Consider the following 24,410-nt stretch of genomic DNA (forward strand, 5'->3'; position numbering starts at 1 on the left):
GTTGGGACTCAGGATGTCACAAAATGTGCCTTGCTCCTAAATGCCCTGTCCGGTCTACTACTTCTCCTACTTCTCCTGCTAATTTGTCTGGCCTGCCCGTGGCATACAGGATGTATGCGGACGTCTTCAACAAGAAGGAGGCTGAGACCTTGCCACCAAATACGCCGTATGACTGCCCGATTGACCTCCTGCCTGGCACCTCACCTCCACGAGGCCAAATCTTCACCCTGTCCCAGGCCAAGACTCGCACTGTGCCTGAGTATCTAGAAGAGAAACTCACTAGGTGATTTATCCAGAAATCTTCATCTCCAGCCAGAACTGGGTTTTTCTTTGTGAAGATGAAGGACGGCTCTCTGCGACCCTGCATTGACTACAGAGACCTTAATCAAATCACAGTAAAACATAAGTACCCACTAAACCTGATCTCCGAGCTGTTTGATCGCCTGAAGGGTTCTGGAGTTTTGACGAAGCTTGACCTACGAGGGGCATACAACCTGGTTTGAATTCACCAGGGAGACGAGTGGAAGACGGCTTTCAACACCAGCGATGGCCATTACGAGTATCTCATTATGCCGTTTCGACTCTGTAATGCCCCAGCTGTCTTCCAAGTACTGGTGAACAACATCTTCCGTGACCTGCTCTATACGTGTGTGGTAGTATACTTGGATGACATCTTGGTATTTTCTCCTGATCTGACAACACACAGGAGGGACGTTTGCCAGGTTCTACTAAGGTTAAGAACTAACCATCTCTATGCCAAATATGAAAAGTGTGTCATCAAACAGTCCTCCCTTCCGTTCCTGGGGTACATCGTTTCTGAGACCGGTCTGAAGATGGATCCCGAAAAAGTATCCACTGTCAGGAAGTGGCCCCATCCAAACGGTTTTAAGGCTATCCAGTAGTTTCTCGGATTTACAAATTGTTATCGCCAATTCACTTTGCATTTTTCTTCCCGGACTGCTACTATTTCTGCCCTAACCTGCAAAGAAGCCAATCCTAGGGAATGGACTCTTGAAGCAGCAGACGCCTTTGTATCCCTCAAGCAGGCATTCTCCTCGGCTCCGGTGATGGATCGTCAAACCAAAACAAGCAGTTCTTCCTTTAGGTGGATGCATCTTCCATAGAGGTCGGAGCCGTCCTCACTCAGAAGTCTTCATCTGGTCGAATGGTGTCCTGCTTTTTTTTTCTCTAAACTCTTCTCGGAGGCTCTGGAGGAGTGGCGGTACTTGATGGAAGGAGCGTTACATCCTGTGGTAATTTACACTGACCACAAGAATCTGGCTTATCTGCAGTCTGCTCAGTGGCTTAACCCCCATCCAGCCAGGTGGTCTTTGTTCTTTGCTTGCTTTAACTTCACACTCCACTCCGTCCGGCTGAAAAAAACGTTAAGGCGGACGCGCTTAAACATATCATTGAGCCCCCCAAAATAATCACAGTCGCTCCACTAGACTTATTTTGTCTACCCTCTGGTAAGACTTACATGGCTGATCCTGACAGTGGGTTCTTCTCTGGGGACATTCTTCTAAAGTGGCAGGCCATGCTGGACAGACGAACACTACTATCCTTATTTCTCGACACTATTGGTGGCCAACTCTGCACAAAGATGTTGCAAATTTCGTCTCTGCTTGTCCTTCGTGTTCCCAAAATAAGACTCCCATACAGCTTTCAACCAGTCGGTTGCTTCCCTTGCCTGAGCCGTCTGCTCCCTGGCAGCATATCTCCATGGATTTCATCACGGATCTGCCAGTGTCAGTTGGATGTACCGTCATCTGGGTGGTGGTGGATCGTTTTTCCAAGATGGGTCAATTCATCCCGCTATCCGGTCTTCCATCTGTGCCAGCATTGGCAAAAGAATTCATTCTTCAAATTTTTCGTCTCCATTGTCTACCGCTTCACATCGTCTCCAATAGAGGTGTCCAGTTTACCTCTCTTTTCTGGAGGGCCACCTGTAAGCTACTGGGTGTTACTTTGGATTTCTCATCTTCTTACCATCCTCAGTCCAATTGCCAAGTGGAACAAGTCAATCAGATCCTGACTAATTTTCTCTGACATTTTGTCAATGCTCATCACACTTACTGGACTGAGCTCCTACCTTGGGCTGAATTCTATTACAATAAATGCGTGAGCGAGTCTTCAGCCAAATCTCTGTTTTTTGTGATCTACGGTCAACACCCCAAGGTGCCATTCCATGTGGCTGTCACCTCCTATATTCCTGCTGCCGATTCCCTCGTCAGGAACTTTTCTGAGATCTGGGAAGACACCAAAGCATCTTTGGTAACATCCTCCAAATGGATGTAAAGACACATGGATAAGAGACGTATGGATTCACCTCTGTTTCATCTTGGAGATAATGTCTGGCTATCATCTAACTATATCCGTCTCAAGATACCATCCTATAAATTGGGTCCTCGCTTCATTGGTCCCTTCAAGGTGTTGAAATGGATTAATCCAGTAGCCTACAAACTCAAACTCCCTGCCTCCTTGCGATCCCCAATTCCTTCCATGTGTCTCTTCTCAAACCTGTTGTCCTCAGTTCTTTTTTCAAGGTTCCTGGTGCCACTCTGATTCTTTTCAGCACTGAGGATGTTTTTGAGGTAAAGAACATTTTGGCCACCAAGTATCAGGATCCTGTCAGTGCCGGCAGACTGCCGCAGCTGAACAGGGTAACTCACCCAGACTACGGGAGGACCCGGGGTCCAATACTGCAGGGAAAGTTCAGACAACAAGACCTGTGACACTGAAAGCAGTTTAGCAGTACAAGGACCTACGATCATGTGAGCACAGGGGGCGTGGCTTAGCGTCCTGCTGCAGGATAGGGTTCTATTACAGGAATCCTGGAGCAAAGGCTATGGAAACTCAGGTCAGACAAGCGGGGGTCATACACAGGGAGGATGGCGCGGTACCAGAGGGACAAGCAGAGAATAGTCAAAACATAAGCAATGAATCATACACAGAGATAGCAACGCAGTACAAGGGAGGCAGTCAGAGAGTAGTCAGGTCCAAGGCAAAAGAGTCATACACAGGAATAGCAGAGCAGTACAAAAGGAACAGGCAGAACTCGTAACAGGGACAGAACCAGATCAAAACCAAGCAAGCACAAAGTATCAGTCACAAAGCACACCAGGGTCATACACTCGGACAAGGGTCTGAATATAAGCGACAAGGAGTGAGCCCACAATGAGGCTATAAAAAGCCTCCCAGAATCTCAGAGTGAGGCTGTCCAGATTAACCTCTGAACTACCTGATCACACAAATTCAGCAGATCATGACACCAAGAAGGTAAGAGGAAAGACGTTCTTTCTTGTGAATTGGAAGAGGGTTTGGCCTGAGGAGAGGTCCTGGGAGCCCAGGGAGAACATCCATGCCCCTCTCCTCCCGGAGAAATTTCTGACAGGCTGGATAAAGAGGGGGCGGAAGTATCCAATGCCTTTGGCTGTGAAACAATCCAATATTTTCAGGCTTCCACATCTGATCTTGACATTTCCTTCCATTTCTCAATCCATTAGCTTTTTTTCCCATTGTGTCTTCTAAACCCATTTGCACCCATCAGAGCCTAGTCTATTGAATTTTGTCTCATCACTCCTGATCACCCATTTCCAATCTTCCACTGTCCACTTTTCATACTTTCTTGAAAAGTCAATCAGATGCTTCTTATGATGATATTGAAGAGATTTCTTCACCTTTTTTGGGCCACCATTCCAGAATTGTGTAACGTGTGTGCACAGTGCTTGTATGGACTGGTATTACGAAGCATATAAGCCACCTCCACTGCAATGTTTGTTGTGCCAGAATTGATAGACCTTGTGACGAAACAACTTTTTGATTTAGATATTTTGCCTGGATGTCCACTTCTTGACTTTAAGGCTGAGTTCACACGTGGCGTTTTTTTCGCGTTTCCGCAGCGGTTTTAACCGCGCGATTTTGCCGCGAAAACGCGAAAAATAAGCATCCCATGCATTCCTATGGGATTCCGCAATGCTGTGCTAATGCTGCGGTTTTTACCGCGGCGGAATCGCTTCGCGGTAAAAAACGCAGCATGCTCATTAATTTGCGGAATCGCGGCGATCCCGCACCCATAGGAATGCATTGTTCCGCTTACTTCCCGCATGTGGCTGTGCACACCATGCGGAAAGTAAGCAGAACATTTGCGGATGGTACCCACGGTCCGGAGGAGAGGAGACTGTCCTCCGGGCTTTGGGTACCATATCCCTGTAAAAAATAGAATTTAAAAATAAAAAATATTGTTATTCTCACCCTCCGACGTCCCGCGCAGTCTTCCCGCTTCTCTTCACGCTCTCGTTCCCAGTAGTCCTTTGCGAAAATGCCCGCGATGGCGTCCGTTCTCGCGGGATCACGAAGTCTCGCGGTCATTCACGCAACGTCATCGCGAATTACCGCGAGACATCGCGATCCCGCGAGAACGGACGTCATCGCGGGCATTTTCGCAAAGGATTACTGGGAACGGATGTGCGGGACGTCGGAGGGTAAGAATAACACCATTTTTTATTTTTTTTTACATTCTATCTTTTACTACTGATGCTGCATAGGCGGCCTCAGTAGTAAAAAGTTGGTCACACTCGTCAAACACTATGTTTGACGAGTGTGACCAACCTGTCAATCAGTTCTCCAAGCGATGCTACAGATCACTTGGAAAACGCTAGCAATTCTGCAAGCTAATTACGCTTGCAAAATGCTAGTTTTTCCGCGGGAAAATTGCGGGAATTTAAAATGCGATTTTCCCGCGGACTGGAATTCCGGAATTCTCGCGGTAATTTCCGCGAGAGTTCCGGTACGTGTGAACTTAGCCTAAGAAGATTGAATGGACTTAATTTCGTATTCTTCCAACTGTCATGGTACTCAACTGATGCAATGTGCCAATTTTCTTGGCCAAGAGACCGCTGTTGTTGAGCTGGATAATGCTGTTTCTCTTTTGTTGGGAAATCTTCATCATATACACCTCCTTGGACCAGGCTCCCTAAAAGATCATTGAGAAACCAGAGAGAATGCCGGAAAAACAAATTCTACAAAGGTACAGGAAAGCGTGCAGGGTGACACAAGAACCCAGGATGAGAAAGTAAAACAAGTTCACAAAAGATAGAAAGGGATTGATAAGGAGAATCAAAAAACAATCTGAATAAGTGAAACCTCCCAGACCCTAAAACATGGAGAAGAAGAGAAAGGTGCCAGGGAGGAAAACTCAGATTTGCAGCAGTAAAAACAACTGGGACTTACCGTACAAGGTAAACCGATAGCTGAAGAGCTGGAACTCCAAACACTAATCTATATGGAAGTTTAGCCAGCAAGTGAAGTAAGTGAAAGGTGAAAATGTAAAGCCCATCACAAAATGTGATAGGACAGTTTTCCAAAATGGAAAATGAAAAACACCTGGAGAGAAGCCAGCCAAGAAAGGTAAAACAAGACCAGTATATGGACAGAGAAAAAAAGTAGAGCAGCAGAGCGGTGTCACTATTCCCCGCAGAGACCAGTGACCATCACCTGCAGGGGAGGTGCTAGTCTTCCTGCACACAAGGTGTAGCGGCACTGCTCTGATGCCAGCTTATTACTATTCAGCTAAGCAGACAGCAGACTGGACAAAACGCTCATTGCACAGGGCACTGGTTAACACACTGTACAAAGGAGGAGAACCTCGCGTATAGCGCATGGACAGCACAGCCACGGACACGAGCATCACTGATGATGCTTCATTTCAGGGAGGGGGCAGGGGCTGTGACAATGATTGTAGCCTCTGTACCGTGATGTGGCTGCATTTCAAGGAGGGGCAAAGGCTATGATGATGACCCCAGCTTCTGCCCACTGTTTTGATGACGCTTTGTTTGAGTATCCCAGCATAAAAATTATGGGCCTAAATAGATAGGGAAAAATGATTTGCATTCGGACCACCCCTTTAACTCTTCTTCTGAGTATGCAGGACCATAAAAATGGACCTGTGTGCCCATAAAGAGCAGTGATTTCATTTTTGAAAATACAAATGTTACTGACATTTTCCACAAAGCTACAGTGGGTATGGAAAGTATTCAGACCCCTTCAAATTTTTCACTCTTTGTTTCATTGCAGCCATTTGGTAAATTCATTTTTTTTCTCATTAATGTACACTCTGCACCTTATCTTGACTGAAAAAAACAAATGTAGAAATGCTAAAATAACAAAAGAGTGGCTTTAGAACAACTCTGCGAACATTCTTGACTGGCACAGCCAGAGCCCTGACCTAAACCCAATTAAGCATTTCTGGAGAGACATCCACCAAACAACCTGATGGAAATGGAGAGGATCTGCAAGAAAGAATGGCAGAGGATCCCTAAATCCAGGTGTGAAAAACTTATTGCATCATTCCCAAGAAGACTCATGGCTGTACTAGCTCAAAAGGGTGATTCTACTCAATACTGAGCAAAGGGTCTGAATATTTATGACCATGTGATATTTCAGTTTTTATTTTTTAAAAATGTGAAAAATTTCTACATTTCTGTTATTTTTCAGTCAAGATGAGGTGCAGATTTTACATTAATTAGAAAAAAATGAACTTTTTTGAATTTACCAAATGGCTGCAATGAAACAAAGAGTGAAAAATGTAAAGGGGTCTGAATACTTTCCGCACCCACTGTATATATTAATCTGTTCAGCTCATCCTCCTCTATAACATGCTGCTGGTCAATTTCACAGCATTTCCAAGCTGCCCTTGAATCTTCAGCTTCAATATGAAGCGCTGACCTTTGCCCCGTCTTTGCCACCACTGTGCTGCAGTACAGGTGGCTTTATCAAGCCGCTAAACTTCGGGACAGAAAGCTGATTAGCTCTACTTTGCTTCTGCATTTCCGGCATACTCATGTTCAATTGTATTTGCATTTTACAGATAAAAATTAATCCAGGAGTCAGGGCACCAAATCGGCATCCTGCGTTCATTGGTTTACCAAATGGAATGTCATTTTAACAACTGGTTCAAGGGTTCCAGTGAGCACGGGCAGAATATCATCCCTGGGTATAAAATGACAACTCTTTCTATGCAACGTGCGCTACACAAAATGAAAGAGAAACTTTGATAATATATTTTAATCATCTGTTAAAATCCTTGATGAGTCATTAATACCAGCTGATAAAGTAATACAAAGCTGCACAAATACAAACCCCAAGAATAGAAGGTATGTGTAACACAAGTAATTATATAGCAGATGTTAAAGTAATAGCAACCTTAAGAATGCCGATAAGAACAATGAGATGATCAACATTGAAAAGATAGTGTTAAAAGCCCTTCTTTATACAGCATAATGTTCCCACTAGAACACTTAAATACTTGATTACTGTGGTTGAGATGGACAGAAGTCAGCCCTTGTGCAACAACAATATGTTGGTCCCTTGCTGTTGAAAAGTTAATTTATCATTAGAAGGCAATTGTCATACTGTGATTTTAGATCATTTCATATCTTGTGGATCGTTATTTAATTGTAATTATAAGCACAGGGAACATTTGACAGTAGACAGTTTAAGGAATTTTTAATTAAAGTGGTATCAGACCCTTGCAGTTGCATAAATGGTATGTCAGCCATAAGAACTACATAAGTGGATCAATTATGCAAGAATGCTCACTACAGAAACAGATCAGTAAAGTAAATTGAATTATATACACTAACGAGCAAAAGCGTAACAATGTTTTGAACTTTTGACTTCCAGCCTCCATATCTCACCATGCACTACTGCTTCGAATGTGACAATCATCTTGGATATCTCATACATAAATTTGACTTGCAACTATTTAGCATATGGTTAGTTATGCAGATTCTTGTCATATCACTGCATTGTTACTGTTTTGCTCCTGGTGGTGGGAAAATCTTTTTCTTCCTGTATACTACAAATTACAACCTGTTCTCACCATTCCCTAATAGCTCAGTGTTATTAGGTTGATTCCCAAGTGAAAGGTCATTGGTTTGAATCAAGGCAAAGACATGAAGAAGATTTCCCAAGTAAAGAGAAACAGCATAATCCAGCTCATTGACAGCGGTCTGTCAGACAAGAAAATTGGCACATTGCATCATGTGAGTGCAACAACAAACAGTTGGAAAAATATGAAATCAAGTCCATCCATCCATTCAGAAGCCCAAGAGGTGGACGTCCAGGCAAAATTTCGGAGTCAACTAGTCGGCTCATCATGAGGTCTATCAGTTCTAGCGCGACAAACACGGCAGTGGAGGTGGCTCGTATGATTTGTAATAGTGAGGACACACACGTCCATGCAAGTGTAAAGGAGAGAGGTTCGTTGGATGCAATGGAGAGCCGGAGGCAAAAAAGGGGTTAACAGGATTTACTGAACAGGCAATTGAACAAGGAATACTCCACGCAGGGAGGCAAGACTAATAACAGCAATGACGAGAATTGCACCCAAACACAATGCACAAGAGAAAGATATACAAAAACAAGGTAACTTATCGCTTGCAGTTCTTGCAAGGGAAAGGCCGGAAAATCTCCAGACAGCGTCGCCAATCGTGGACAAAGTCTCTGGCTCTATTACGGAGGAACGAGAAGCACTGCTGCTTCACCACTCCGCTCTTTCAGGGTCTGTTTGGTCCTGGCGTCCCGCAGGCCAGTCACCAACAAGTCACGCAACACAACATCTGTCAGCCCTATCCCCATCCCATCTTTTCTGACAATGGCGGTGTGTAATTCTTGTAGGGCATTCATATATTGTGTAACCGTCTCCCCCTCTCTTTGCATACGGCTAAACAGGCGAGTCCTAAGTTCTTCTATGTCAGTGGGGTCCCCATGGGTCGCCTCAAGGACTTGGAGCACTTTTGCAAATGTATCACGGTCTCGGGGGGTACGCAGCATCACAGAGTCTCGAGCATGCCCATCCAAAGCCATAATGGCCACCTTGGCCTCGAGTGCAGAGGTCATAGGGTGCATTCCCATCATACCCTCAAAAGTTCCGTCCAACTCTACAAACTAGTATTAGACCCTGTAATTTTTGGCAAGTTACTCAGCATGGCCCCCAGAGAAATACTGGTTCTGGGCCCAGCTGCCTGTTCTGCCACCTCCGTGCTATCAAACTGCATCCTGCCGACTATGCCAAAATGTAAAGGAGAGAGGTTCATTGGATGAAATGGAGAGCTGGAGGCAGAGAAGGGGTTAACAGGATTTACTGAACAGGCAACCGAACAAGGAATATTCCACTCAAGGAGGCAAGACTACTAACAGCAACAACGGGAATTGCACCCAAACACAATGCACAAGAAAAAGATATACAAAAACAAGGTAACTTATCGCTTGCAGTTCTTGCAGGGGAAGGGCTGGAAAATCTCAAGACGGCATCACAAAGTCTCTGGCTCTGTTATGGAGGAATGAGAAGCACTGTTTTCTGACGGTGCTGATGTATCCGGTTTGGTTTGGCTTGGGTGCACTGGAACGTGGGAACAGTCCATTGTGTAGATTCCTCAGGAATGGTGCCGGGCAAGAACCGTGGTAACGCTCACAGACGGTGGCAGTGGGCGGTTTTCTGGAGTAGTCTCTAGGAACGGAGCAGGTCAGTTTTTCTGTAACTGCAGACAGGACAGAGCTGCTCAAAAGAACAGGATCAGACAATAACTCAGTAGTGTCAAAGTCAATCTGAGAGTCATTATGCTGAGGGATGAATGGCATGGAGTTGTCAGCGAGAGCAGCAGAGAGGGAGTCAACCTTCTCCTGTTGCTTTCCCGCCAAGTCTGACCCGTTCCCACACTCAGTCCTCCTTATATTCCCTGCGCCCCCTGCTGCCCAGCGTGAAGGTCCTTCTCTCCCAGAAGAAACCTCCCCTGGCAACAGTGGTGACAGTCCCGATAGTTCAGGCCATAAACGGCACCGGAAACCACTGACTCTGTCTCAGCTCATCTTCTTACACCAGCGCCATGTGACGCAGTTTACACAAGTCTGGAATGGTGATCCGAAAAAAGGTGAGCGCCTCAACTTCAATATCATAACAAGCATTGGCTCGATTTTGCAAAAAATGCAAAAAGTGAACAGTAGAAGATTGGAAATGAGTGATTTGGAGCAAGGATACAAAAGTTAATAGACTAGTCTCTGATGGGTGCAAGTTTGTCTGGATAAAACAAGGGAATAAAGGGGCTAATGGATAGAGAAATTGAAGGAACTGTCAAGTTTAGTGGAGAAAGCCTGATGATATAGGGTTGTTTACTTATGAAGATCTAGAGTTGTGGGTGTTAGTAATCACCTAGGCAGGTTAACGATGCTACAAGTTTTATTTGTATCCATACAAGCATTTCAGTAAGTCCAGGTAGATGACACCAATGTAATGCCCCCGGTCCACGGGATCAGCAACAAGTCAGTAAAAATAGTCCATGGGATCATTCCTAGGGGAATATAGATCTCACGATCGAAGCCCGAGAAAACTTAGTTCCAAGTTCGATAGTCCATTCATGGGTTCCAGGAGCGGCCTTAACTCTGTTCCTTTCACTTCAGATCCCCAGACACAACTGCACTCCCCCATCAAGTCTCTCAACTCTACTCCCAACCCCCTAACCAATGTACATTGAATTCACAGCCAGTGAAGTCTCCGGCCAGTCTGGAGTGGTGTGAACCCAAGTGCCCCCCTGCCGAGATAAAGAAAGGCACATATTCCCCCACTATCCTTCTTCTGACGACAATTACCAGAGTTCGTGGCTTCCTCAGTCTGTCTCAATAGTCCATCGGCATTGCTGTGGTCTCTCCCACACTGGCGGGAGGTTATTTGGCATGTCAAGGTCTTCTGATGCAGCGGGAATGAGTCCTTGGCTTCGAGTTGCGAACTGGTCCAGTGGCACACCAACACTGCTCCTAAGTTGTTGCCCAGCAACACATCCACAGGTAGGTGTCGCACTACCCCCACATCCACCATTCCCTTGCTGTGTCTCCAGTCTAAATGTAGTCGGGCTGTCCGAATGTTCAGAGATTCTCCTCCAGCTACGTGGACTCGAATGTGCCCGGCATTCCCTGGTGAAGTGTCCCCTGCATCCGCAGTTATGGCAGCTTAATCCACCTCGCCCTGATGTGGGCCGTACTTGGGGTTTTGGGGGACCTCCCCCTCTTTTCTCGCCCCCAACATTCCAGCCCCATTGCAGTACACTGTTCACAGGTTGGAAATGCGGATGACGTGGACCTGAATGGGCCCGGCATTCCCTGGCGAAGTGTCCCATGCGTCCACAGCTATGGCAGCTTAATCCCCCTCGCCCTGATGCTGGCCATACTTGGGGTTTTTGGAGACCTCTCCCTCTTTGTAGAGTACGAAATCCTCGCAGTTCCTCCTCTCGCTGGACCATGGGTCTCGCTGGCCTCTCGGGAAGCCCCTGTTCCTGACTTGCTGGAGCTGTTCTCCCACACCGCCCTGGACGATTGGCAGACCAATCATCAGCCAATCTTACAGCCTCCTCCAGACTCCGTGGTTTTCTATCCGCCACCCATTCCTTTATGTCACGTGGGAGCTTGGACATAAATTGCTCCCGCATGAATATATCCAAGACATGTTCAGCTTCCCGAGCTCCCAGTCCTTCGAACCACCGAGCACATGCTGTATGTAATGTGTTGGCATACTCCCGGTGCGTATGTGCATTGAGCTTTTCAGTCTCCCGAAACTTCCTCCGGTAGGTTTCAGGTGTGACGGCATACCTCTCTAGTAATGCGCTGCGAATGGTAGTGTAACACCTCTGATCCCCAGAAGACAAGTTATTAAAAGCTTCTCTGGCTTTCCAGGTCAGGCCAGCACTCAAAAATCTCGGCCAGTCCTCAATGGACACCTCATGAAGCAGGCAGAGGTTCTCAAATAATCAAAGATGGTCATCAATACCCGTGGTGTCTTCATTAAACTGTGGTATGTCCCGGAAACTCAAAGATGCGGGTCCCTCTCTCCCGTTATCCACTGTCATCTGCGCAGAGGGTGGTGGGGTTACGGCTACACGGACACCCAGATATTTGCTTATCACAGCCGCCCGTTCTCTTTCTGTGGCCCGCTCTCCTAGCGCAGCCAGCACCCGCCCCAACTTGGTCAATCGATCCTCTGCCATCGGAATGATTGCCCGCGGCTGTTGTCCGTCCACTGGGCTGTCCTCTTCTACATCTGGACTGATCTCCTCCTGTGGGTGTTCTCGATCCCACTCGTCCAAGCGTTGTATTAGGGCCATCCGGTTGTCCGCCATCGACCACTCCAGCTCTCTCCCAGAGCACAGGGCTCTCAGCTGCTCCTACTTGAGTCTCTTGTAGATGGAGTCTGCCATCTCTTCTGCCAAGTCACCATCAGTAACTTTCTCTGTTGCGCTGTTCAGAGATAGGTGATCCCACTGCTGCCACCACTTGTGAAGATCTAGAGTTGTGGGTGTTAGTAATCACCTAGGCAGGTTAACGATGCAACAAGTTTTATTTGTATCCATACAAGCATTTCAGTAAGTCCAGGTAGATGACCCCAATGTAATGCCCCCAGTCCACGGGATCAGCAACAAGTCAGTAAAAATAGTCCATGGGATAATTCCTAGGGGAATATAGATCTCACAACCGAAGCCCGAGAAAACTTAGTTCCAAGTTCGATAGTCCATTCATGGGTTCCAGGAGCGGCCTTAACTCTGCTCCTTTCGCTTCAGATCCCCAGACACAACTGCACTCCCCCATCAAGTCTCTCAACTCTACTCCCAACCCCCTAACCAATGTACATTGAATTCACAGCCAGTGAAGTCTCCGGCCAGTCTGGAGTGGTGTGAACCCAAGTGGCCCCCCTGCCGAGAGAAAGAAAGGCACATATTCCCCCACCAGATAAGGTCATTGCATGTAAATACAACATAAATTGAGGTAACTAGTCATCTGTGCTGGGAAAGTATTTCAGTTCCTCACAAGCACCTCAACTTCAATATCATAACAAGCATTGGCTCGATTTTGCAAAAAATGCAAAAAGTGAACAGTAGAAGATTGGAAACGAGTGATTTGGAACAAGGATACAAAAGTTAATAGACTAGTCTCTGATGGGTGCAAGTTTGTCTGGATAAAACAAGGGAAAAAAGGGGCTAATGGATAGAGAAATTGAAGGAACTGTCAAGTTTAGTGGAGAAAGCCTGATCATATAGGGTTGTTTCACAGCCAAAGGAGTTGGATATTTGACCAGAATTGATACATCGCTAAGTGGTCGCTAGTGAGCTGCCACACAAGCAGATCTCACCAGCGACATCGCTGGTGACGGGGGTCGCTACTTACCTGTCACACTAGGCGATCCTGCGTCCTCCCGCCCAGCTCCACGCTCGTCGCTCGTCTCTCCACAGGAAGCGCCGCAGGAAGCTGAAGACGAGAAACAGTCCTGGACGTTCTCGCGCGATCAGCGATAACCAGTGTGGGAGCGGGTTGTAGGTAAGTATCAGACATAGCGATGTCGCTAGCAATATCGCTATAACGTCACAAGTTATAGCGATATTGCTAGCGATATCGCTTAGTGTGACCGTACCTTTAGATGTTTAGCATCGGCGTGTTCCTTGCATCATTTGTTTAATCAGTTCTTATTGTTGTAGTCTACACTCCTCTTCATCTCCTGGATGATTTAATAATGACGCAGTTGTAGGAGGAAAAGTCCCCACTGTGTAACTGGGCCGGAACCAAGGGGACTGTCACCAAGGTTCCTAGGGTGACTTTTTCCGGGGGGACATAATTGGAGGACGGACCAGAGACAGTTCTAGAAGGAGTGGGGGCAGAGCAGGTATAAAAGGAGCTGAGAACGCCAGCAGAGGGCACTCGACAGCACGGGAGAGAAGGAGCAGGGAGCCTAGGTGGCACCAGAGAGCCAAAGCCAAAAGGAGTGAGCGACGACCAGAGGGACTGAGGAGAGACTCACCACGGACAAGGAGGAAACAGCCCCGAGCAGCTCAGCAGCGAGGCACCGATCAAACGACCGCGCTCCCATCACTCCAGCCCGCGGTTGCGGCCTGCCCGCCGCCTCCAGTGGCCGCCACTGCCCGACTCCAGCCGCGGCTGCAGCCTGTCCGCTGCCACCCGTGGCCGCCGCTACCTGACTACAGCATGCGGCTGCGGCCTGTCCGCTGCAGCCCGTGGCCGCCACTGCTCGACTCCAGTCCATGGTTGCGGCCTGTTTGCCCCTTCCCGCGACTGCCACTGCCCGACTCCAGCCCGTGGTTGCGGCCTGCCTGCCACCTCCCATGGCTGCCACTGCTCGACTCCAGCCTGCGGTTGATGCCTGCCGCCTCCACTGTTCGACTCCAGCCCGTGGTTGCGGTCTGTCTGCCGTCTCCTGTGACTGCTACTGCTCGACTCCAGCCCGCGGTTGCTGCCTGCCTGCCGCCTCCTGTGACCACCACTGCTCGACACCAGTCTGGGGCTGCGGCCCGCCCGCTGCCACCCACGGCCGCCGCTGTCCAGCCCCAGCCTGCGGCTGCGGCCTACACGCCTCGGGCCCCAGCTGTCCCCATTCCGCAACGCAGAGGAACTCTTCAGGGGCCTGTTGTGCCCACACTCCGCCTGGGTGTAAGAAAGTCAGAAGCCTGCGCCTAATCCTCGTCGGCTGGGCCCAGCGGCTGACACACCGAAGAAACACTGACCACCACTCTGCTGGACGTCAGAGGAGGATAAGTGACACATTGTAGTTAATCAAACATAGTTTCTGGACCCGTAGTCGGCCATACCGTGGCCTCTTAGTTACCGGTTCCGACCGGGTAGTTATTATCATATCACCTGTGTATTATTGTTCTGATCCCTGTGAGGATAACTGTTGTTAGCATGTTGGTTACTCGAGATAGCCCCTATAGATACATATATATACTGTGTATATATATATATATATATATATATATATAGGTTTGTTCTAAGCTCACTCCAGCTCCCGTCTCGTCACTGCATCCCATGTGCCTGCGATTACTCCATTGGTAATAGCGAGTTTTTGGCAATTAAGCTGGCGTTTGAGGAATGGCAATATTGGTTGGAGGGGGCAGTTCATCCTATTACTGTAATCACGGACCACAAAGACCTGCCATATCTTCCATCTGCTAAATGTCTCAACCCTAGACAAGCTAGGTGGTCCCTGTTCTTTACTAGATTCAATTTTGTTGTCACTTTCTGTACAGGAGTTAAAAAAAAACAACAAGTGGATGCTTTGTTTCAGAACCTCCCTGGTGGTAGTGACCATGAGGACCCTGCCCCAATTTTGCAGAAGGGGGTAGTCATTTTGGCCTTGTACCTTAACCTGGAAGGAGATGTGTTGGAGACTCAGGGGTACGCTCCTGCCTACTGCCCTTCGGGGAGGTTATTTGCACCATCTGATTTGCGCCATAAAGTTATTAGGGAACATCATAACTCGGTGCTTGCTGGTCATCCAGGGGGTAAGGCAACAGCGGACCTCCTTTCTTGTCGTTTTTGGTGGCCGGGGTAGCATCGGGATGTGGTTGAACAGGTGTCTGCTTGCAGTGTTTGCACGCGTTCTAAAGTATTGCATACCCATCCGTCGGGTCCTCTTCTTCCACTACCCATTCCTAGTAGACCATGGACACACCTGTCCATGGATTTTATTACTGACCTACCTGTATCAGCAGGCAAGATGGTGTTTCTGGTGGTTATAGATAGCTTCAGTAAAATGGTGCATTTCATCACATTACCGGCACTTCCGGATGCCAAGACTTTTTCTCAAGTTTTTATTAATGAGATTGTGAGGCTTCACAGGGTCCCCTCCGATGTGGTGTCAGATTGGGGGACCCAATATGTTTCTAAGTTCTGGAAAGCTTTCTGTACTCAACTGTGTGTGCAGCTGTCCTTTTCCTATGCTTTCCATCTTCAGTCAAATGGACAGACCGAGTGCATTAATCAGAATTTAGAGACTTAGCTCAGGTGTTTTGTCTCCGAAAACCAGGAGGATTGGGCACCTTATTTACCGTTGGCTGACCGATAAAAAAGAAAAAAAATAGATTGGCACTAAGAAACAGTCAACTTACTGGTGGAGTGGGTGGACTCTGAGTCAGCGACACTTTACAGGGTGGAAGCATGGTAGTGAAGGTGCTTGCTTGACTAAGCACACATGAGGCAATTCAAACAATAAGAAAAAAAAAGCAGCACACTCCGTTTACCGTATCAAAAAACCTAAGTCCTTTATTTTAGAAAAGTATACATGGACAAGGTTTATGAGGGCAGGACAAGTGCAGGTATGCAGACAAGAGACAGGACTATGGCCGTTTCGCCTTTAACACGCTTCCACGGGTCCGTTGTCTGAGTTTGCTCTTAATAATCATCGCCAAGAATCTACCGGCAGGTCACAGTTCTTTGGTGCATACGGTTTCTATATACAGTATGGTACTTGTAAATGCATATAAACACATGACCTTTACACAGAGAAAGCCAAAAACAATAAACAAATATCCTAAAATAAAAAAGTAAAAAATAAATTGCAAAAATTGCATGAAGGTAGTAATAATAATAAGTTTATTTAGTAAACATAATTTTGATCAAAAGAATGTACAAGCCATCCTGCCACGTCAAGGCAACCCTTGTGGGACAGTCCTAACTCTTGTATTTAAAACCTTTCCACTTGTCAAGTGACTTAAATGTGAACAAGGACTGAGGGGCTGAACCACCAGTAAAGCATAGGCTAGACAGGATGGATTTTCCAACTCAGAAACAGGGCGGTCACACCCTTATTTGCACAGAATGCACATTGAACTAATGAGAAACTAGGTCTGAGCTGAAAAAGTAAATTAATGTGTATGCAAAATGTAAATGCATATAAACACAGGCTTATGTAGTTCTCCGGCTGTGACGAGGGGTCTAGGGCACCGTAGGAATCCCCCACGGCTACTGTTAGTTGTGGTGTATAGGATCAGGGGTCTGCAATCCAATAGCTACCAACCTCTCCGGTTTTCTGGACTTAGCTTGTATTTTTGTTTTCTCCTCCTCCGGTGACTCATTCATAACAGAATCACCAGCCATACCGCAGATTCTAGGGTGCTCAATAGCAGGAGAGAATCGTAAAAAAAAAAAAAAAGTGTCAGAATTTTTTTTTTTTGTGTATATTTTTTCCTCTATTTCTCTGAGGCCATAGGGGGAATTTTTTCTCAATGGAGATTAAGCAATTGTCTGATCGTGTGGAGCAGCTTATTGCTGAAGTGCAGGGAATTTCTGCCTATCTTGCTCATTCACATGCTGCTGAACCAAAGATCCCTACTCCTGATGTGTTTTTTGGGGATCAGTCTAAATTTCTGAATTTTAAGAATAATTGTAAATTATTTTTTGCCTTGAAGCCTAACTCATCGGGGAGCTCCGTGCAGCAGGTTAAAATTGTCATCTCTTTGCTGCGTGGCGATCCCCAGGATTGGGCGTTTTCTTTGAAACCTGATGATCCTATTCTGACTGATGTGAATGCATTTTTTCAGGCCTTAGGGTTGTTGTATGATGAACCTAATGCTATTGATCAGGCTGAAAAGGCCCTGTTGGCATTGAGCCAGGGTCAGGATTCTGCAGAGTTGTACTGTCAAAAATTCCAAAAGTGGGCGGTCCTTACTACCTGGAATGATGGTGCCTTGGCAGCTCTCTTATGGAAGGTTTTGTCAGAAACCGTAAAAGAAACAATGGTGGGATTTCCTGTTCCCTCTGGTCTTGACGATTCTATGTCATTAGCCAATCAGGTTGATCGGCGTTTGCGTGAACGCAAAACTGCACGAGAGGTGTTGCCACCTGTTGAACAAATGTCTGAACCTATGCAATGTGATAGAGTTTTGTCTAGTGTGCAACGTCAGGAGTTCAGAAGGCGTAATAAGCTGTGTTTTTTCTGTGGAGATGCCTCTCACATTATTTCTGTCTGCCCTAAATGAGAGAAACGTTTTGCACACACATTTGCTGTGGGTGGTGTTCAACCTAAGTTTCTTCTGGCAATTACTCTGATCTGCTCCCTGTCCACATTTTCCGCTAAGGCTTTTGTGGATTCGGGAGCAGCTCTGAACCTGATGGACTTGGGTTTTGCTAAACATTGTGGGTTTCCTATGACACCTCTACGGACGCCTATCCCTTTGAGGGGTATTTATGCTACTCCTTTGGTGAAGAATAAACCTCAGTTTTGGACCCAGGTGGTAATGCGGGTCACCCCAGACCATCAAGAAAATTGCAGATTTTTGGTGTTGCATATTTGATTGATACCATCGTTCTGGGATTTCCCTGGTTGCAAATCCATAATCCAGTTTTGGATTGGAAATCTGTGTCTGTGGTGAGTTGGGGTTGTCGGTGTGCCCTTAGTGACGCTCCTATTTTCTCCACCTCTCCCCAGTCGCATGATGTTCCTGACTATTTGGCTGATTTTTATGATGTATTTAGTGAGAATGAGTCTGCGTCTTTGCCTCCTCATAGGAGTTATGACTGTGCAATTGAGCTGAGCCCTGGGTGTAAATTTCCCAAGGGTCGACTTTTCAATTTATCTGTACCCGAGCACGAGGCTATGCGATCCTATATTAAGGAGTCGTTGGAGAAGGGTCATATTAGACCATCCTCTTCACCCTTAGGTGCTGGGTTTTTTTTTGTGGCCAAGAAAGATGGTTCATTAAGGCCTTGTATTGACTATCGTTCCCTCAATAAAATTACTGTTAAATATCAGTATCCGTTACCCCTGATTTCTGATCTATTCTCCAGAGTTAAAGGTGCTTGCTGGTTTACCAAGCTTGACCTCAGGGGGGCGTATAATCTTATTCGCATTAAGCAGGGGGATGAATGGAAGATGGCGTTTAATACTCCGGAGGGACATTTTGAGTACCTGGTGATTCCTTTTGGGCTCACTAATGCCCCTTCTGTCTTCCAGTGCTTCATGAATGATATTTTCCGAGACTTTGTGGATAAATTTTTGATCATCTATCTGGATGATATTTTGATCTTTTCCAAGGATTGGGACTCTCATGTGGAACATGTTCGGACTGTGTTCCGGATTTTGAGGGAGAATTCCCTGTATGTCAAGGGATCGAAATGCCTTTTTGGTGTACAGGGGATTTCATTTTTGGGATTTATTTTGTCTCCGTCAACTATTGAAATGGACCCGGCCAAGGTACAGGCCATTTATGATTGGGTTCAGCCCACTTCTTTGAAGGCCTTCCAGAAGTTTTTGGGTTTTGCTAATTTTTATCGTAAATTTATAGCTAATTTTTCTGGTATTGCCAAACCATTGACTGATTTGACTAAGAAGGGGGCTGATGTGCTGAATTGGTCTCCGGACTCCGGAGACTGTTTCTTCTTTTCAGGAGCTGAAGCGAAGGTTCACTTCTGCTCCGGTTTTGCGGTCACACCCTTATTTGCACAGAATGCACATTGAACTAAATGAGAAACTAGGTCTGAGCTGAAAAAGTAAATTAATGTGTATGCAAAATGTAAATGCATATAAACAAAGGCTTATGTAGTTCTCCGGCTGTGATGAGGGGTCTAGGGCACCGTAGGAACCCCCCACGGCTACTGTTAGTGGTGGTGTATAGGATCAGGGGTCTGCAATCCGATAGCTACCAACCTCTCCGGTTTTCTGGACTTAGCTTGTATTTTTGTTTTCTCCTCCTCCGGTGACTCATTCATTACAATATACCATCAGTCACACAGACGCTCACAGGCTCAGTATGGATTAGACAAGAATATAAAAAGTAGAAAAAGTGTACAGTATCATCAGATAGCAGGTATATATAGTATAGTTTAAACATTCTAAATCTCCGTAGATATTTCAGGAGGCAGACACAGACACTCTCTGGCTCAGTATGGATTACAACACAATATAAAAAGCCGTAAAACGGTAATGGATCTAAAGAGTACAGCTGTACACAGTTAAGGGGTCATTGTTGTCAATCTCAGTATTTATTTCCACAGTCAGAAAATAACTTTCACTTGGTCAGTTTGGATTAGACCAGAATATAAAAAGCAGTAAATGGGTAATGTATCACAAGCGTAGAGCTATATACACTAGTGTTGGGGTAATTTTTAAATCTACATATAAATTGCAGTAGTAACCCACAGACTCTCAGACGCTCAGGATGGATCACACCACAATATAACAAGAAGATACACAAGAAATAATCACACATGTGGGACAATGTGGGACATCCTGGCGAAAGGGTACAGTATCACCAGATACCAGGTATATATAGCATAGTTTAAACATTAAAAATGTACGCCTATATATTCAGGAGTAGTGTTGAGCCACCCCGCTAGTGTTCCAGTTCGTTTTGGTTCGATGTTTGTCGAACGTTCGACGAACAACGTCGAACACCATTGAAAACAATGACAGGCAAACACAAACACATACAAACACATAGAAAACAATTACAAAACACCTTAAAAGGTGTCCCAAAGCAGACAAAATGCTCAGAATACAAAAATAACATATGGAAAACGGCAACTACATATAGAAAAGAGGTGGAGGAGTAAAAGGAGGAGGAGGAGACACAGAGGCATGTCATTCCCTTATGAAGTCAAGAAAGGCTGGAATAAAAATGTAAAATACCAAAAAACAGTAAAATTCTGAAATCGAAGACGGTCATATACCGTCGGACTTCCCACCATAAATTAGGCCAACTGCTGATCGGGCGGCGTTATTCCCACGAACCTCCGAACAGCGTCCATGAAGGCAAAGTGTTTGGTTTCCGGGTGAAGTATGGTTGCAAAGCTGAATCTTAAAGGAATGTCCAGAAGGGCACCACCAGGAGTGGAGCCTGCGGCTTAATTGGACTCCACCCGGGAAACCTCCACCATGCCAGCTACAGAAAAGATTGACAGATTGCAAGCTTTGTTGATTCTGTGGGTGGTGGTGAATGTCCATTTTTAGTTGTGCTAGAGATTTGTCAGCTTAATTCCGTTAACGAACGAGACTCCGGCATGCCCCCGAGGTACGCGTCAAGCTTGCTAAAGGGACACGCGAGGCTCTGGCACGCGAGATCGATCAATAACAGGTCTGTCATGCCCTTACATGTCCGGGGCTGCATGCGCACTACACTGAAAGGTCCAGCGTGTGTCGCTTACAGGTGCAGATAACCCGCTGAACCTCGTCAGTGATGGGGATCTGGGATTACAATTCTTCCCCACGAACGAGGATTTCCCAGTAAGTGCAGGTCAACCGGAATTCCAGAATTAGGCCTAACCGGCATTCCAGAAAAAATGAAAAAATTAAGTGTCCAAACCACAGGTGCTGTAGCTTGCTTAACAGCTGGGCTCCTATGCTGAGTAGCACGCAGTTCTTACATAAACAGGCGGCATAGCTTGGTTCACTGGTGGGCTCCTCTGCTGAGTAGCAGACAGTGCTACAAGGACCAAAAGGATTTTCTGGACAAGATGCGGTAAAAAATAATTAGAAACACACACGGTGTGGCTTCTTGACAGGTGTACCACACCGCTTGCTACCACACACCGCTACTATGCCATGAAACAGTCTATTAACATTGAAAACCATTATTGATGTGAAAATGAAGTCACGCTTTTGGTGAACGAACCGTTCTCGAACGGAACCTCGAACAGCCGAATTTTAAGCAAAGTGTTGGAGTTCGACGAACGGCTCGAACACCGCCCAAAACAGCTGGAATTTTAACTTGGCGAACAGGTCGACTCGAACACCGCTCATCTCTAATCAGGAGGCAGACTCAAACCTTCTCAGGCCCAGTATGGATTCAACAAGATTGTAGAAAGTTGAGAAAGGGTACAGTATCACTGGATAACAGGTATATATAGCATAGTTTAAACATTAAAAATCTGCGTGTATATTTCCGGAGTCCGACAAAGACACTCACAGCCTCAGTATGGATTAGACAAGAATCTAAAAAGTAGAAAAAAGGTAATGTATTCGAAGCGTACACCAGTTTACACTGTTGGGGTATTTTTCAATCTTCATATATTTTTCAGTCTCAGTAAGACAGTAAGGACTCTCCGCAAGAGGAAACGAGATGGATCCAAGTACAGACGGAAAGTCGAGTGATTGCAGAAATTTTGGAATTACTAATCACGGTAAAAACTCCCGGTAGAATTCTCAGAGGCGATGCTGACCCTCAATTACTTTGTCTGTGGAGACAGCAAAACCAGTTCTTGTGAAGAAAGGTTTGCTGTATCGCAATACCGTGGAACCCATCACCGTTACTCCATCAAATTGTTATCACAGGGACAGATGTAGACATTATCCTCACTGCCTATCATGTTCTGTCAGGTAACTTTGGAGTGCAAAAGACACAAGCCACAGGCCGTAGGCGATTCTATTGGATTGGCATGAGAGAACACATTTAAAAATGTGGGCAGGAATGTCACACGTCTGTGAGTCGGAAAACCGTGAAAGCTGATGGTAAACCACCACTGCATCTCATTGTGAGTCGATGTCCATAACAAATGTAAGCCATTGATCATCTGAAGATAGAGCCCAGCAGGACAGGGCATAGCTACGTCTTAACCATCATCTATCATTTCACCAAATTTGTATTGGCAGTCCCAGTGAAGTGTTTAACAGGCCAGACTACACAGTGGTGGAGCAGGGAGAGGTAAGTATTGCAAGTGCTGGTGCCCTGAGCAAGCAGGGGGGGCCCACTCGTGGGTGACGGTACTGGCACAGGGCCCCTCATAGTACGCCAGTGTGTCTGACAGCGGGTGTGCACCCCCACCGTCAGAGACACTTGATTCTACTATGAGGGACCTTGTGCCAGTGCCGTTGCCAAAGAGTGTGCCCACCCACCTGTCCAGGGCAACGGCACTCACACGGGTGCGTGCGCCAGGTGGTGACCCTGGCCCTGTGGGGGGAGGCATCCCAGTTAGGGAGGTGGAAAAATTGGCATATGTTGATGTTGGACATTCAGCAGCTGCAAATGGAGTAATTGGAGAAGTCCACGGAAGGGGAGGACAAAAGCAAGCCATTTTTCTGGCAATCTACGTGCCAGCAGGGGAGGGTGGGACAAAATCCTTTGAAACCCATGCATGGTTCATTTTAATGAAGGTTAGATCATCAACATTTTGGGTCGACAGACGGGTCCTTTTTTCTGTCAGGATTGATCCAGCAGCACTGAAGACTCGTTCAGATAACACACTAGCAGCAGGGCAAGCGAGCTCCTGTAAGGCATATTGTGCCAATTCAGGCCAGTTGTCAAGTTTACTGGCCCAATAGTCAAAGGGGAATGAACGGTGAGGGAGAACATCGATATGGGACGAAAAGTAGTTTGTTACCATAGTTGACAACTGCTGTCTCCTGTCACTTTCGATCGATGCAGTATTACCAGTCGTGTGAGCGGTACTTGAAAAATCAGTCCACAACATGGGCATGAAACCCCTGTGTCCAATACCACTTCGGCTGTGTTCACCACGAACACCTCTTCCATGTTGCCACCTACGGCTCGTTGGAAAAACATCACTGCCGCTGTGTGCTGGGAATGCCTCAAACAAATGGTTTACCAGAGTTGCTTGTTTGTTAGCCAATATTAGCTCTAGGTTCTCCTGTGGCATGATGTTTTGGAATTTGCCTTTATAGCGTGGATCCAGGATGCTGGCCAACCAGTAGTCATCATTGTTCATCATTTTGGCAATGCGGGGGTCCCTTTTTAGGATCTGCAAGGCATAATCAGACATGTGGGCCAATGTTCCAGGTGTCAATGATGCACTGCGAGTGCTGGGTGGAGGAGCACTTTCTGGCAAATCCACATCCCTCCAGTCACGCACAAACCCTGTACCTGACCTTGCCATGCCAACATTTTTTCTTGTCCCCTGAGAAGCATCCTCCTCCCCAAAATAATCATCCCCATCCTCCTCCTCCTCCTCTTCCTCTTCTTCCTCCACCTCGTCCACGAGACTTCCCTGAGCAGACAATGGCTGACTGTCATCAAGGCTTCCCTCCTCCTCTTCCTCCTCGGCTGCAGATGCCAGCTCCTTAATGTGCGTCAAAGTTTGCATTAGCAGACGCATAAGTCGGATGCTCATGCTTATGATGGCGTCGTCTGCGCTTACCAGTCGTGTGCATTCCTCAAAACACTGAAGGACTTTTCAGAGGTCTTTCAGCTTCGACCACTGCACACCAGACAACCCCATGTCTGCCTGCAAACTGCCTGCCCGTGTATCCTCCCACAAATGAAATACAGCCTGCCTCTGTTCGCACAGCCTCTGAACCATGAGCAGGGTGGAGTTTCACCTTGTTGCAATGTCGATAATTAGGCAGTGCTTGGGAAGGTGGAGCAATTGCTGCGACCGGCGGATGTAAGAGCACAGTCTTCGTACCTTATGGAGCAGGGGTGATAACTCAGGATAATTATTGAGGAAGCACTGCACCACCAGGTTCAAGGTGTGAACCAGGCAAGGTATGTGTCTGAGTTTTGAAAGGGCTATGGCTGCCACAAAATTCCGGCCGTTATCACTAACTACCTTGCCTGCCTCACGCTGTAGACTGCCCAGCCATGACTCAGTTTGTCGCTGCAAGTAGTCAGGCAGTACCTCCGTGGTGT

This window comes from Dendrobates tinctorius, unplaced genomic scaffold, assembly GCF_039654945.1.
Source record: "Dendrobates tinctorius isolate UK_male_01 unplaced genomic scaffold, ASM3965494v1 ptg000016l, whole genome shotgun sequence".
Taxonomy (NCBI): domain Eukaryota; kingdom Metazoa; phylum Chordata; class Amphibia; order Anura; family Dendrobatidae; genus Dendrobates; species Dendrobates tinctorius.